Source organism: Nuphar pumila, chromosome 11, assembly GCF_984573655.1.
Source record: "Nuphar pumila chromosome 11, dmNupPumi1.hap1.1, whole genome shotgun sequence".
Taxonomy (NCBI): Eukaryota; Viridiplantae; Streptophyta; class Magnoliopsida; order Nymphaeales; family Nymphaeaceae; genus Nuphar; species Nuphar pumila.
In genome coordinates, this window is record NC_143259.1 from 16,092,570 (window position 1) to 16,106,751 (window position 14,182).

Here is a 14,182-nt window from a genome sequence, read left to right on the forward strand (position 1 = left end):
TTACAGTAGAAATCAAATAAGAAATTAGCGATTTACAGTAGAAATTAGATAAAAGTGTCGCGATTTACAGTGAAAATTAAATCAGAGAGTAGCGATTTACAATAGAAATCAGATAAGAGAGTAGTGATTTACAGTAGAAATCAAATCAGAGAGTAGCGATTTATAGTAGAAATCAGATCAAAGAATAACGATTTACAGTAGAAATCTGATTTGTACTGTAAATCGCTACTTTCTGATTTGATTTGTACTGTAAATCGTTACTTCTGATCTGATTTCTACTGTAAATCGCTATCTCTAATTTAATTTTTATTGTAAATCGCTACTCTCTGATTTGATTTCTACTGTAAATCGCTACTCTCTTATCTGATTTATACTGTAAATCGCTACTCTCTGATTTGATTTCTACTGTAAATCGCTACTCTTTTGTCTGATTTCTACTGTAAATTGATACTCTCTTATCTGATTTCTACTGTAAATCGCTACTCTTTTGTCTGATTTCTACTGTAAATTGATACTCTCTTATCTGATTTTTACTATAAATCGCTACTCGCTTATTTGATTTCTACTATAAATCGCTACTTTTTAAATTGATTTCTACTATAAATCGCTACTCGTTTATTTGATTTCTACTATAAATCGCTACTCTACTCAGTTTGACGTTGTCACCATTATCGCTGTTGTAAATCGTTATTCTCTGTCTACTCAATTCGACGCTTGCACCCTAGTATCATGATGAATAATAGATAAAATGCTGATTTTTTGGTAGTTCAACTATTTCTCATGAATAGATGACGACAAAGGGTGCTCCAACGATAATAGACGACGACGATAAAGGGTACTCCGGCGGCAGCAGACAACGATAAAGGGTACTCCGACTATAACTGAAAGCGATAAAGGGTGCTCTGGCGGCAACAGACGATGACAAATGATGCATCGTCAATCAAAGCTCCTGTTACAGCAGATGATACATTGTCAAAGGGTGATCCAGAATATTTAGGGCGACATATTGCGAGGAGCTCCTATTAAAGCAGATGAATTTACTCCTTAAGGCAAAAACGATGATGATTTTAACCATTTCTGACGAGAGGACATTTTTGTTATTTTCTCAAAACATCATTTTATGACGCTAATGGCGGAAAATGGTACTTAAGTCTTTGCAAATGTACCAGACTCTGATGCTAAGTGATGTCGACGCACACGGGGAAACGAGCCCCACGTGATTATATATGTGGTGCTCATTCAAACCCGAGAATAAGCACCTGCGTGCAGGGGTGTTGCTAGGATTCATGTGACGGGGGGGGGGGGCAAACAGGGGTGTAGCAAAAAAAAATTTATTTGTGACATAGTTGGGGGTTCGGGGGCAGCGCCCCCGAAAAATTTTTTTTGAGATAAAATAAAAAATGGCTACAATTATTAATAAAAATCTATTTCATATGGACAAATCAAACTATTTGCTGCAATCAGGGCTGGGCTACAAAAATGGATAAAAATCTATTTCATATGGAATCGGGGCTGGGCAAGGACTGGGCTTTTAAAAAAAAAAAAAAAATTTAACTGTTTTGGGAGTCAGGACTGGGCTACAGCCCAGTCCTGCCCCCCCCCCCCCCCCTAGCTACGCCCCTGCCTGCGTGTTCCGGGGGGGAACAAATAACCTGCTTCGTTGTAGAGGACCTAAGCTTTGTTGGTAGTAAAGTCTTCTTAAAAATTTGGTTTTATGAGCACGTTTGCGACTTTAAACCTTAACTTCTTTTGACAGAGAATCAGTCGGAGAAGTATGCTGACTTTGAAGGATCCTGAAGACATCGATCCTTTAAAGTTTATTGGAGAATGCTCAACAATTCAAAGGATGATTCCATCACTTAGACCGGAAGCTTAGGTTCAAATCCCATGGGCATCACCCCTGCATAAGCCAAAGTTTGGCGACTTTCTTGGGGAGGAGTAAGCCCTCAGAGTTTTACACTGACAGGACAGTGACCATAAGTATGGCAGGCTGAGTCACTGGGGCTAGGTGTCTAAACCTGGGGCGGTTTCTCAGAGTAAAAAAAAAACACCTCACAAAAAAGTTTGCTTGTGCTTACAGCTTTACAACTTGAGTCAGTTCTACCTCTCTTGTTGAAAGCAACAAGACTCAATTGATTGGCATACTTTGAGTTATGACAAGGACTCATTGGTCAATGACCCTTGAGATTGGACTCAAACATTCAATGTAAGTCACACCAAGTTGGTTATATGATGATAAGAATTCAGCCAAGAACAAACTTTGCCAGCACGTTGGTTTGACTTGACCAACTATGTTCTCTCGCTAAGCTGACTCCTACATTAATGTCTATTGACTCTTAAGGCTGGAAGCCCTATTTGATTTGCAGACCTTTGTTTGGTCCCAAGTCTCACAGACCCTTGAGACCGAGGTCTATCTTACAAAGGTAACTTGCAAAACAAGTTAGATTTTTTTAAAAAAGACACGACAATTTTTTTTTTTATTTTTTAATGGATAAAAAACATTTTGATATTTTAATATACAAAAATATATCTGATTTAAATATTATTAAAAATCATTAAAATATTAAAAAAAAATGTGTGTATCCGTCTAGGTCGTGCCAATACATGAAAGAGTGTTAAACTTGTATCACCAAAATGGTGTCTCCTATATGTGATATAGGTGTAGGTTGTGCATAAGAGGAACACTAGTAAAAAGGTATCATCAAAATGGTGTGTCCTATATGTGATATAGGTGTAGGTTGTGCATAAGAGGAGCACTAGTAAAAAGGTAATTTCTTGTAGTAATATAACATAGCCAACTTTGTTCGGCCTTCATTTTTTAGACTAGTACACAGTTTCTGCATTCATGTGGCACCTCAATATCAAAGGCTACGAGTACTATTTGACTTACATGTCTTGATCATATCATACTTACTAGATACCAATGATATCAACTCATGCATTCAATTTCAGTCAGACCAAGTTGGTTGTCTATATAATTATAAAATGCAGTTGAGTGAGACCAAGCATATCCACCATGGTTTTTGACTATGCTTATAAATTCAAAAGTTAACAAAACGTATCCTTTCTGACTATGTGAATATAAAATCATGATAATCTTCAACCTTTAAAAAACTTGATTATCATGGTTTTTGACTATGTGAATATAAAATCAAGTATTTGAAATGCAGATGGGCTCGTTAAGAGAGAACACTCTAGAAGGTCAGGATCACATAGTATACTTTCTGCACCTGACTGCTTTTTTGGGCTCTACAACTGACAGACTGTCAGCAAAAGATGAACGGCACCAGGTGCAGCGGCACACTTCAAAGTGTGACATGTGATGGCACCTTATCCTGGCTTCTAGAAGGACAGCTACCAACAATGAAGGTAGTTGCAGGTAGCGGTTCAAATTATGACACAACCACTCTCCATGCTGTCCATCTTGTGAGTGATCGTGAAAGCAATAAATGGTGACAACTAAAAATCAATGAAAAGATTTTGACATCATCCATGAGCAAAGAAAAGTAAGTTTGCTCAAGTTGCTTTTGACATCATCCATGAGCAAAGATGATTATGCAATACTTACACCCATTTGCAAAAAATAAATAAATCAATAAACAATTCCAAACTGTCTTTATCATATTTTTTTCGAAAACAAATAAAAAGATTTTAAAAATAGAAAGAACATCATATTTTCAAGTGATATTTTACTAAGGTTTTGTTAGGTTCACAAGATACTAAGCTCATTATTGGTTATTTAATTCGGTCAAAGAAATTATTGATGAACTGCAACATGAGTATACCAATTATTGGTGAACTGCACATTCCTAACCAATGTTGTCAGTATCGGAATCGGACCAGTATAGAATTTGGCCAACGATTCAGGTGAATGGGGGATACGGATTCAGTGAATCGTTCTGTTAAAAAAATAATTAAAAAATATCCTGTTATTTCTTTCTTCCCATACCTTCCACTAAGCACAACAGAACCACCGTTTCCAAATTTTCCTTCATTTGATTCACCGGCGGATTTTATCAGGGCCAAATATGAGCTGTCGAAAGCAGGAAACCGGATCAACCTGCAAACAAGTATCTAATCAGATCGATTTGAAAATCACTTAGAAAGAGCTACAAAACCAAAAGAGATGTGAGGCTCATTCAGAATCATTCCTACACATAAGGCACTGATAAGAAAGATGACAACCCCTTCTTTGTAGTTGATCTCGTGTATTAATTAATATGATCAGCAACGAGTAGCCAAGCTAAAAATCGTGCTCTAGGTGAGTGACATTCAATAAAATTGGATCGATATAGAGAAGATTAGGATGACCCCTAACTAGGGGTAGCAAAATCTAACATGACAGCCAACCCGACCCGGCTTCTTAGCCGGGTTCGTGTCGTAAACGGGTCGACCTGCCTAACCCGTTTAATAAACGGGTTAGGCGGGTGGGTCAATCCGTTTACCCGAACCCGCTAACCCGCTCACCAACCCATTTACCCCAACCCAACCCACTAACCTGTTTACCTGACCCGACCCGCTTATTAAACGGGTTAACAGTGTCGTGTCGGGTTACCCGTTTAATAAATGGGTCGGGTTCGTGTTTGCCACAGCCGATCTGTTTAATAAATGGGTCGGGTTAGTGTTGAGGTATGCTGACCCGCCAACCCGACCAGATTGTGACCCCTACCCCTGACCATGGATGACAGACACAAATTGAGTAAAAAGGCAGAAGTGTTTAAGGGTGTGTTTGCTTGTCACGGAAGAAGGTGCTGTGGCAGCACCTGCCACGCCACCTTCTTCTACAGAAAATGAATCGGCGCACCCCTCCACGGGAACTGAATCCGTGGAAAGCGGCTCCTATGCAGTGGAAAACTCTCCTTTTCAGTGACATGCAAACGGCTCCCAAGTAAGACTATGTTTGTTATATTTTTATTTCAAGGTAGTAATGGTATTTTCAATAAAAGTGGGGGCTATCTATGTTATTGCATAAAAAGATATCTATTTTATCCCTACTATAAGTTTTGAAATAGCATGATATTGTAACATGAATACGTGATGTCCTATCTTTAGCAAACAAACCATGCCGCTTAGATTGAGTCAACAGTTCCTACCTTTATTAGAGACAAATGTTTACCCACATTTATTTGCTTAAAAATTAGGGATGGCAGTGGACCGGGGCGCTGGCAGGGGACAAACTATCCACCCCTGCCCTGTCTCAAAATCCTGCCCTCTATCCACGCTTTCATCTCTGCACGGGTTTTTGATTTTAACCACTATCCCTGTTTCATGTCCTCCATCCCTAGTTCAAACGGGGTGAGGTGGGTGGGGCCCCATTTTCCCCCGGTCCACTGCCATCCCTAAAAAAGGATCAAGGGCGGGGCGGGGGAAAGCGTAAGTACATCCCCGCCTCCATCCCTGCATTGGTTTTAATTTTAACTTCCATCCCCGTTTTGTGTTCTCCATCCTCTATCCAAATGGGATGAGGTGGGGGCAGGGCTCCGTTTTCTCCCCAGTTCACTGTCATCCCTATTAAAAATGTGCAAACGTTTTAACTTGTATTTCATTACGAGAGCGGATCCTGTCAAACACAGTCTCACCCCGCATTTACAACCACAAAACCCACCTTCTGTGGGTCCCACTTGTACTGTAGCTACAATACAAAGAGGTGGGTTTTGTGGTTATAAACGCTGGGTGCGTTTGACACGATCTGCTCTCCTTTATAGACCTATTAATATACACTAGTCGTGGACATTCAAAACATTGTTAAAGAATGATACAGTGGTGGCTACACTACAAGAAAAATGTTAATTAGCGACAGACTCTATCCAACACTAATCCATCACAAATCCATCGTTAAATGGATTTGCGATGGATTAGTGTCAGATAGAGTCCATCTCAAATTCTTGGTTTCTAATTAGCGACAAAACTGATTTATTGCTAATTTTGTCGCTAATTTGCGATGGATAATCGACGGACATGATCCGTCATGAGTTCGTCATTAAATTTGGTTTTGTGATAGATAAATATTCGTCCATAATTCGTCGCTAAATTGGTAATAGATATTAGCGACAGATAATATCTGTCGTTAATCCATCACAAAATAAAAATAAAATAAAAATTTTAAAAAAAATCTTGCTCTTTTCTTTTTCCGTTTAGGGTTTAGGGTTTTTGGTCTTAGCCCGCGTTGCTGCCTCCAGATCTGCCTGCGTCGATTCTCTCGCCTCACGGATTGAGCAATTGGCCTATTCGCCATGGGATCCCAGAGACACCAACGATCTGAAATGGGTCATCGACGACCTCAGGAAAGGAGCGGAGCTGAGAGATGAAGACGGATCATCACCAATGGACCTCTCCAACTCGGTGGTCTTGCTGGAGAAGTGCCCGTTGGGGAGCTGGCCATCGATCTGCAGTAACGAGGGAAGCGATGGCCAGCCGCAGAGGTGCGACACAGGTGTGCTGAGGTCCGCGAGGCATCGACAAAGCAGACAGAGACGATCAAGTGGTGGTGGAGGGAGCTCGGTCAGGACTAGCGAGAGCTCCTACCGGCGGGTGTTCTCAGCCTCATTATCATCGTCGGCGAAAGTGAGGGGTTGTGATCGTGCTCGATACCGAAACTCGCGAAGCCACGAGATTGTCGAGAGAGCAGCAACGGGTCTGGTCGGAGTACAACCAGGCGTAGGCGCAGTTGCGTTCATAGGTCTGGCCGGAGGAGAGGATGACGGGGTTAGCCTTATGCGATTGGGTCACCGACGATGAGGAACCAGGAGATGGCGATGTACTTATATAGGTTTGAGGTGCACGACACTTTGTGCTTTGATTGGTAGAACATTGTCTCACACGGATTGCCAACGTGGCAACCAACTACAAATTAGCGATGGATTTTGCGAAGGAAAAAATCTGTCACTAATCTATCGCTAATTAGCGACAGATTAGTGACAAATTTTTTTCGTCGCAAAATCCATCACAAATTCGCGATGGATAAATTCTACCGCTCATTCGTCGCTAATTTGCGACAGATTTTGAAATGGATTGTTTCCGTTGCTAATTAGCGACGGATTTTGAGACAAAATGTATCCATCGCTAATTCCAATTTTAAGGACGACTGGTTTTCTCTAGCTAATCTGTCGCAAATTTACGATGGATTATTTCCATCGCTAATTAACGTTTTTCTTATAGTGCTAGGGGTGTAACTTGGTCAAGACTTATCAGACCCAATTCTGAATCGAGTTTAGAAGTAAGACCCAAATATGGCCCAATCTAATTCGGGTTCGATTTCAGCTAGAAACTGTGAACCCATATGGGTTAATGGATTCAATTATACATTGTGTCGGGTATAACCGAGTTAGATCTTTTGTAGTCCTATTTTGATTCAGGTCGGTTTCGGGTCGGGGTATGGCTGAAAAAGGTAGACATGTAGGTTAAAGGGTTCGGGTTTCAGTTCAAATCTTAATATGATCAGTATTCTAGACCTAATTACACCAATAAAAGATATGTAAATTAATAGAATCAAGTGTTTATTGAGAAGATTATATGCTAACAAAATAGAAGCTTATGAAATATTCTAAATCATATCAAAATCTTAATATAAAAAGAATATATCCATGCCAACCAAACATTTTAAGTTGAAACAAAAAAAACAATGATATATCATATTCAAAATATATCAAATTCAATGAGTTCTTGAGTATTATTCTGAGATTCATTTCAATGTGACAATTTTCACCATAAAAGGGCAATAGAAAGTATATTAAAAAATGAATTAAGGTTTATATTACTAAAATATAATACATATTAATTCTAAGTTTATCAATGTCTTTAAATGTTTGAATGAATATATAATATTTGTCAATTAGAAACTTTCAAATGGATCAGGTATGAACTGGGTTCAGGTATGGGTTGTTTCGGGTTTGGGTGTATAGTTGATTCTGGTTCAAAGCTGGTTTGGATAGATAATCAAGTCAGTTCGGTTTTAAAATATGGAAAATCATTTGGGTCTGGGTACACAATTGGGTTGGGTCTGCTTGGGTTCAGGTCTTCATTTACAATGCCCAACACCCAACCAGTTCTCACTATGGGTCTATATTTTGGGCCCAACCCAAACTCATGGATTCACCAATATCAGTTTGGGTCGGGTATAATGGGTACCCGACCCTGTTGCACTCCTAATGGTGGCTTGATGTACATGAATAACCCATCATATAACAACGGATATTAGAAACACCTATGTTGGCTGACCCCATAGTTAACTTAAAAGTAATTATGATTTCCATTCTCACTGACTAACTCAAGTTCCAACATATCTGATTTGCAAATGAATTCACCAAAAATGCACATGCATTCAATAGGCCGCTCCAATTAAAAATAAAGTGACCTTTTACCATGTAAAGATTCAAAAGATTGATCACAATGAGGGTATGAAACCTTTCAATTCTTTGTATCGTTCTTATTTCGGTAGTCAACCCACCCAAATGAGGGGATTCTATAGAGAACGTATCCTAAACTTTTGGCCATTCTACATGTGAATGGGCCTAAATTAAAATTTATAAAATTAGTGCTAAATCCTTTATCTGATCATCTCAATGCTTGTTTGTTCTAGATACTTCTTGTTAAAATCATCTTAAAAATTTTGGCCTCAAAGATAAAAATGATTATAAACCCGATAATTTTCAATTTTTAAAGTGCATTCATTCCCGATAGAAGGCTTCATGAATCTTGCATTGTGGCCCATGAGGTCATTCATTTTACGAAGGCCTTTGGCAAACCTCTTTTCATTTTGAAAATTGATTTAGAGAAAGCTTTTGATTCACTTGATTGGTGGTTCCTCTTTATATTGAATGCAATGTATAGGGTTTGGCGACAAATGACACTCATAGATAGAGAGTCTTCTAAATGCAACCTCTATTGTGGTGTCTATTAATGGGCAAAGAGGTAAAATTTTCAAACCCAAGCGGGGGTTACATCAAGGTGACCCACTCTCACCTCTTCTCTTTATCATGGCTATGGAGGCCCTTTCAGTTATAATATCCTCTATGGAAGCCACAGGGAAGTTTCACGGGTGTAAGGTCTCTTCGAGTGTTTCAATTTCTCACCTTCTATTTGCTGATGACCTCTTGGTTTTTGGGGAGGCTACTGGTCAAACTTTTGCAATGGTTATTTTTAAAACATTATTTTTATCGAAGTATCTTTGGGAAAATCGCCAACCAAGTAATAATATCGATCTTCCACGTAAGTGGTGAGTTCAGATCGATCCACAGAAACATAATATACTCAATTAAAAATAAAATTTGCAGTTTATTGATATTGAACTTGTTCAATTACAAGGAATAATATATTGAAACTTAAATTGAATAAGTCTTAAAAAGAAACTACACAGTGACTTAAGCCGACAAATGCAAGGGCATTTTTGTCAAACTTTCACTAATGAGTTACGCTACCACTTGAACGAATTGCTCTTAATATGCAACTTAATATCACCTGCACAACACGAAAACAAAGTTAGTAAAACTACGTAAATGATTGAAACGATTAAATCTATGTTAATGCTTGAATTAACTAATAATCTAATTTTTACGTAAAACGAGAAATAACCATAGTTAATTCACTGACTAAACTAACCTAATGCTAAATTAACTATGTATTAATACTAGAATTCTAATAAAACACTTAAAAATGAAATTAGAAAAACTACGTAAAAATAAAAATGATAACTATGCCCCTCGCCCTACGTGAAACTCTAATTTCTGATAGGTGGTCAGAAAATGAACAGTAGACGGCTCAAACGAAGTCCAATTGGAGTGATTTTTGTTTTGTTGTATTTCTGACATGATAAAAAATTCAGCGAAACTTTCAGATCCCAAATATCACTCCAGGAGCTTCGGATATAGGCATCACAAATCTAGACAAAACTACGTAATGGACCTATCTAGAAAATCAAATGTTGCGAAGGGCAAAACAATGAAGAAATTAAACCTAAAATGCTAATTATTGAACTAACACATGCATACACTAATTATTAACCTAAGTATATTGTTAAACTACAGAAAACAGTAATTTACCTAGGAATTTTCTTCTCACAAATTGACAAATCTGGCTAGATACACGATTATAGTCGGTTTTGGCGTAGGAGTTAAGAATCGTTGCGATGAAGATATAAAACACACGGGAAAGCTAATTTAAGCTAACTACAACCTATATAAGACTAAATACTACCTAATTGAAAGTAAAAACAAGCTGAAAACACAAATCTAACAGCTCTGCAAAAATTTAGACAATATCCTCAATCGACTAGAGTAATTCTAGTCGAGTTATGGGGTTTGAGCAAACTAACTATGACAAACAATAACATTCACTACAACAGCTAATCTAACTTATTTAAATGAAGTAACACACTATATGCTGACTAACTAACATCTAAACTTGGCTGGAAACACGGAAAAACACAGAAATCACACAAACCTAATCTAATGCTCAATACCAAACTCGCTTAGAGGGAAAATGCATGTAAGCAATGCTTAATGCAAGAGCTCAACTAACACATAAGCAAATTCTGCAAATTAACCTATTCTACTCTAAACTAATTCATCAAACAACAAATACACTAACAACATTACATTACCAAAACAACAACTAACTAATTACTTATTCCTTGGAATACACCTAAACCGAGTAGACAAAGGCTACTCGGTTTTTGGGTTGATCAATCCCTAAAAAGCTAAAAACTAAACAAGAAACAACAATTGATATCTAATCTAAATTAGTACAATCATTGAACATACTATAAAATAACTAATGTAACAGGAAAAACATGTGGAACAGAAAAATGACAGTCACTACAAAGACCTATGCTATTGAGCAAACACAAAAATCGCCTAACACAAAATTACCTCGAAGCAAGGCTAAAATTAGAATTCAGCTACCCTACTAACAACTTTCAGCCAAATACTACTACTCTATGCTAACTTATCCTCCTACACTGTAGCTAAATGACCACAGTCATGATGCTGGAGTAGAAAATAATAATCTATGTGCTACCTAACAAAAATGCCTAAAATGAAATATCATCTAAGTATGGCTAATATGAAAACTATTTTGATTCACACACAATATTCAACAAACTAGCATCACACCACACTGAAATCTGATACTAACACAGGAAATCAACAATTACAACCTATCTACACAAGACACATAAATTGAAATAACATCTAAGACATACCAAAACAGAATTGAAACTAACATTTGATTAACACTATACTACTATAACCTAACTAAATTCTTTAATCAACAATTAAACACCTACAGAAAAGCTGCTAATCACAGAAAATAAATTGAGATTACTAACTACACCCTAATTGATAAAACGCCCATCTCGGTTAGAAAGGATTCTAACCGAGCTTTGGCAATAGGGCCCCTACAAATGCACAATTAAAATTCCAAACTGATTATGATAATTACAGAAACTTAAGCAGCTAATAGACATTCAAAACTAACAAATTTACACCTAATAAGCATACGTCAATCTCTAGGCTAACCAAACCACCACCGGCTAGAATCATTCTAGCCGGTTTTGGCGCTAGAGAGGAAATTGATTTTATCTAATTCTGAAACAACAAGAGCAACAAAACAACAACTAATACTACTACTTAGACTCGATCCAGGTGATATTAGACACACCAACTACACACTAAGGCTGACAGTCACACCAAAGACACAAAAAATAGAAAACAAAAAACAAAAAATGCGCTTAATGGGTTTCTAGCTACAAGAGAAGGATGAGAAGATATACCGGTTGTCCGACGAGTGAGGATGTAGGAGGTGAGCGGTTCAAGCCGTAGGAAGGATGCCATCTAGGCTGCTGAGGTGTTGCTACCTCCACGTTAATGGCTGTGTGTGCTGGAGCTGCTTTCACGAGAGAGAGGCAAGTTATGGAGGGAGAATCAAGTCTAGCTCAGGTGGAAGGGAACTGGCAAAGGAGGGCCGATCTTCCACGTAGTGTAGACGACACACTTGTGGAAGAAACCACTCCCCACGACCTGCTATACCTGTACAACACAACCAAAAACGATTTAGGAGTCAACAAAGGAGGAATGGAAGATGAAGAAGAAAAGGAAGAAGAGATGGTGAGGAAGAAGGTGATGGAACTGAATGGGCGACTAAGGAAATGGAAGAGGCAAAGAAGGAGAGCAATGAAGAAGAAGAAGAAGATTGGAGAAGATGGTAGAGGGAAGGAAGAGAGCAGTTGAGCAGTGCATTTCCCAAGGCAAGAATGCCCTTCTTAGGGTTGATCATGCATTTTATAGCAAAACCTCATGTTTTGGGTATTTCTAAAACAAGGATTAAAAACAAAATATTGACTAGGCACCTTTTTCTGAAGGGTATTTAGCAATTACTTTTAAAAATCGAGTTTGGGGCTGGATTGGGTTGGATTTGGTATGTTTTGTACTTATCCAAGATCCAAATTGGTCGTTTGGATTGGATCTTGACTCTGTTTGCCTCGAGGTCCAAATTGATGCACTGTAAATGCAATATCTTTCTCATTTTAACTCCGATTCGATTGAAATTCAAATTGTAGCTCAATCATACTTAAATGCATCTAAGTGCAAGTTTTAAACCTAAATATGATGCTGAAATGCATGAATATTTGGTTATCTTGATGTGCATTTTATGCTTCATCAACTACCAAAATGAATATGCGGACATTATGGATTATTCTTAGATGCTTTGCTGAAACATTGGGCTTGCATATGAATAAGGAGAAAAGTCAAATTTTTGTATTGAATGACCCCTCTTGTCAGTTGCACCTATTGACATCAAACATATTTGGCGTTAAAGGTGTTGAATGTAGGAAGAGATGAGGAGGTAATTCAAAGAAGAAAACAATTGGGGGCCACTCCTTTATGGAGTGCTTTTGGACTTTGATGATGTGGAATAGTCCCATATTGAAGAATCTCAAAAAGGTTGTGGGCTTTATAACCTACATGAATATTCTATCACTTGTTCCAAAGAACAAGGGGATGGGATGACTACCACACACATACTCACGTGCGCGCATGCCTACCGGGTCGGGTTCAGGTTCGGGTAATTGGCCCTTTAGGGCCATATCCATTCGAAGTTCAATATTCTTTTTGTCCTGCATTTATTGTTTCTATTTGGATTAAATATTGGAAAAAGAGAAATAAATAACTGATTATTCCGTTAACAGGTCACATTACTTCATAAATAGTAATGGGTCTCTTCCACGTTTTGTTACCCGTTCAGGGGTTATAAAACGTGGTTAGAGGGCTATGGTTACGCAGATACACAGACCGAAGCAAGTGACTCTCAGTTTTCTCTCTTCCTGCTCTTTCTCTCTTTTGCTCCTCTGTAGGTGTTTCTCGGAAAGGGAAGTTCTGCATCAGTCGTTCGTTGAGGTTGTCTTCGAAGGGCGATCTATCATCGGAGTGCACCGACTCAGATCACCGAGGCTATTGTATCCTGAGAGAAGGATGCCAGACCATTTTTGCACCGTATGTGGGGGTGAATCTTCTCTAAGGGGAGTATTCTTATACACCTTAACCTTTCTCAGAATAATAACATATTTTATTTGTTGTTCTTATTATATTTCGTACATATATTTGATTTGTTGCCTTTGTCTGAATTTTGGTTTCAAACCGAATATGACATGCTTGAACCCTGTAACGATTTGAATCAAATGTTTTATTTGCATATCATCTTATATGAAAATTTGATTTATATCATGATTCTGTTTTTTATTCTAACAGTCCTAGACAAGATTCTAAGCATGTCAATTTCATCTGGTTTTATACCAAAAGTAGACATGTTCGGTATGCCTAAAAAATTCGCAGATCAAAATTTCAAGTGTTGGAAACAATGCATGAAAATATGGTTCACGATAATAGGCTTGTTATTTGTTCTGGAGTTCGAATGCCCTTCAATTTCTGAGATTGATTCTGATCCAGCCGTTGTCAATGCGGCTGTAGAGTAGAAAGAAAAGGATGGTATATATCATGGTTGCATTCTGTTGGCTCTATCCAACACCTTGTTCGATGTTATTTGTTCTAGAGTTTGAATGCCCTTCGATTTTTGAGATTGATCCTGATCTCACTGCTATCAATGCAGCTGTAGAGTAGAAAGAAAAGGATGGTATGTATCGTGGTTGCATTTTGTTGGATCTATCCAATACCTTGTTCGATGTATACAG